The 3281-nt window shown below is 54.2% G+C and overlaps 1 non-coding gene across 1 annotated transcript; it reads right to left on the bottom strand.

Moving 5' to 3' along the window:
- Positions 1–695: 695 nt before the first annotated feature.
- TRNAI-AAU (transfer RNA isoleucine (anticodon AAU)) lies at positions 696–769 on the bottom strand. Its single transcript has one exon. It is a non-coding gene; the product is annotated as a tRNA-Ile (tRNA).
- Between the last annotated feature and the right edge of the window lie 2512 nt (positions 770–3281).

Here is a 3281-nt window from a genome sequence, read left to right as displayed (position 1 = left end):
ATCTCCTACGTCCCAGGAACCAAGCTTGAGCCATTGCTCGCGTTATTATTTAATCAGTACGGTTAACGTCACTTTTGTGGTAGCCCCAGACTCTGAAGCAGGAGGAAGAGCAGAGCACGCTGGCAGCCTGCGGGGTCGTGGGAGGGGCGAGGAGAGCAGGTGGCGGAGGCCGGGGGATCGGGGCGGGGAGGTGGGGGGGGGGGGATCGAGGCCGGCGCTAGGACCCGGGGCGGCCCGAGACTCCTCCCGCCCCCACCCTGCCCGAGCCGCGTAGACGCCGCCGCGGAACTCGCGGGGCTGGGACTGGAGCTCGTAAATGTTCCAAGGAGCCGTGCGCGCCGCAGAGAGCGGCGGCGAGCGGGGACCGTCTCCAGCCACGAGGAGGGAAGGGGCTGCGGCGGCGAGCGCCCCCCCCCCCCCCGGCGACCGCATTTGCGGCCCCAGCGCCGCCCGCTCCTCCGGAAGCCTGCAAGATGTCACGACAAAGTCTCCGGAGCTGTGCAAGCCCTCTCTGATCGCCCCTCCTGACCCGTCCCGAAAGGCAGCACCTCGCTCCCTCCGGATTCCCGGACGGGATTTCTTTCTTCAAAAGAGTAAAGCTTCCGAACCCAACGCCCAGCAGCGGCGACGTCAGATTATTTGTCAATGGGCGGGAGGCAACAGAGCCCACCGGGATGTGCTGGACGGAAAAGGTTTGGCCCGTACGGGGATCGAACCCGCGACCTTGGCGTTATTAGCACCACGCTCTAACCAACTGAGCTAACCGGCCACCCTAGGGCGGTTTATTTACTTGCACTTGTTAAAGTCATGCCCCGCCAAGTTCCACCAACGCCTTCCCCTCCAAGAGGTTAAGAGAAATATTCTTTCTTCCATAAAGAAAGAGAAAACAGACTTACTTCCCGGTGCCGACCCAGCTGAACGGACTTCCGGGAAAACTTAGTCTTTCTCAAACTGACGGCGGCGGCAGCTGGAAGTCCCGCGCGGGGCTCCCATTCTCCTGGCCGGGGACCCGCCGCCGCGCAGGCTCGGAGGACTCGGCTTCGCGCGCCGCGCAGGCTCCCCGCTCCTGGAGGCCGTTGGGGCGGGTCAGCTCCGCCGGACGGTGCAGCCCCAGCCGCCCGGCCTCGGCTGCTCCGCGCTCGCCCCACCCGGAATCGCGAGCGGCGTCCGGAATCCGGGGCTGCAGTACGGCTCGCGGGCGCGTGGTGGCGCCCGAGGGCAGGGCTGGCGACTGCGGGACGCGAGGACTGTGGGGTCCGCCCCCTCGACAGCCTCTGACCCCGCTCCGTCGGGAACTACGACGCCCTAAATCCAAGACAAAAGAAGTCAAAACCAGGGTAAGTTCGGAGCCCGGGCCTTTATCTGTTCTCTGTTGGACTCGACAGCCCTCCCATGCCTCCTTCTAACTCACTACCCTTTGCTGCTTCTGAAGTTCATGGACCCCTTTATACAAACATGTATCTAAGCCTCGAAAGACAATTTTTCTCTTCTTTTTTTCCTTTGGAGAAAGGACAGCTCTTTCGACAAGACAGATCGACTATTTATTTACTTATTTTCCATTATGCCATTTATAAATTTGGCTTTGATGTAAAATAAAAGCTGTAAGACCACGTTCCTTCTCTGCGTCAGCACCCTCCGTGTGAGCTCGCGGTTGTCCGCACTTGCTTGTCCTCTAGTAAAACTTCAGTGGAAGGTGAATTGAAAAGCCAGATTTTTTGCTCTTCGCACCCCTTTTCTCTTTGCACTTTGCACTGCCGCTCCCTTGGCTTTCCAAACCCTGGGCGATCTCGCCTGCCTAAGGGCCAGCTCTTCGTGCTGCTGGGCATCCTCTTTGCTCTCCAGTCTTCCCCGGGCTATTTTTGTGGCTGGGCCATCTCTCTCCTTCCAGACAGCCTCAGAGAGATTTCTCTCAGCTCTCAGTCCTGGCTGTTGGCAGTTTAATGCAAAGTGCCTTGGATTGGTTGCCCCTAGCTTTCCTGCCACTCTCCCTGACTTTAGAAGGCCTTACCCTTGCGGGTGCCTCCGTGGGTATTTCTCTCCACTTTCTGGACTTTTCCCGCAGCCCCCTTTTGGCTTACTCTCCCCAGCAGAGACATCGGCAGTGGTTTGGGTTGCTTGGCCAACAAACCTTAAAAGTCTCTTCGAGTTTCCTCCAGTTTCTCCTGATCGGGTCTTCATAGGTTTGTCTTCCTTTGCCCCTCTGCCCATCTGCCAGGGAGAAGGGCAACCAGAGGCCTCTTTCATCCTGTGGAGGCCTCTTTGTGGGATTTAGTTTCCTTGGGTTCTTTTGTATCCTTGACTCCCTGTCGGGTTCAGAAACCTGACCTTCTGAAGTTTATGGGCTTGCTTTAATCACTAGGTTGAGAGGGACACACGGTTGCAACTCTGTACAACAGAACCAAATGTTTCCAGATTTCTGTGCCAAAACTGCTTTTGTCATCCTTGAAACTAGTTCCTTTAACATATATATGGTAACAGCCTAGCTGCTCTCAATGAAGACACTAACCGTTTGTGGGCCTACTTTGTGCTGGGTGATTTGTGTGTTGTTTCAAGTCAACTTTCCATCTCGCGTCGTTTATTCTATTGATAGTAAGAGATAGCCATGATTTTCTTATATTGAAGTTGGGCAAAATGAGAAATAATATGTACCTGTTGCCATGGAAACTTCCAGAATTGCGAGGGGCTGACCCCTTACAGGTGCATTGCCAGTCTTTACTTAAACTTCTGGAGGACATTGCTGGGCACCTGGGGGGCAATGGTATGTCAGAGAGAGTTTCGGATACATTTCAGAAAATTACCCATAATGTTGTTCACTGATCTGACAAATGTTTATGGACATGATGCCATGATCCAGCCTGGTCTTCACCATTGTAACCCATAATGGCCCAAAGCCACACATGGTCCCTCCCGACAACCTCCCAGAGTTTAAAATCCAGCAGCACCCACAATTCTGAGTACCTAAGTACAGGCATGATCTCCTCCACAGAGGAGTACCTTCATTGCACCTTAAGAAGGATCTTCTTTTGTTCTTCTGGTCTGATACTGATGTATTTTCTGACGAATGATCAGGATAGATTAGCAGCACAGTCTAGTGAAAGCTCTTAAACCACATGCCATGGAAAACGCCCATATTTTGGCTTCATGGCACAGCCGCTTAAACAGAATTTCCTGTGTTAGAATCCTTCACCCTTTCTTTCCTGTGATTTTGGAGAGGACTGTCACCAGATGAAGACAGCATGACAGAGCATACTGTGTAGTGTTTACAAGTTAACTGATGGAGA

The sequence above is a fragment of the Ursus americanus genome, chromosome 32 (genome assembly GCF_024610735.1).
Source record: "Ursus americanus isolate L20-20 chromosome 32, mUrsAme1.1.p, whole genome shotgun sequence".
NCBI lineage: Eukaryota > Metazoa > Chordata > Mammalia > Carnivora > Ursidae > Ursus > Ursus americanus.
Note: the sequence above shows the minus strand (reverse complement) of the source record. Positions and strands in the feature narration are given on the sequence as shown.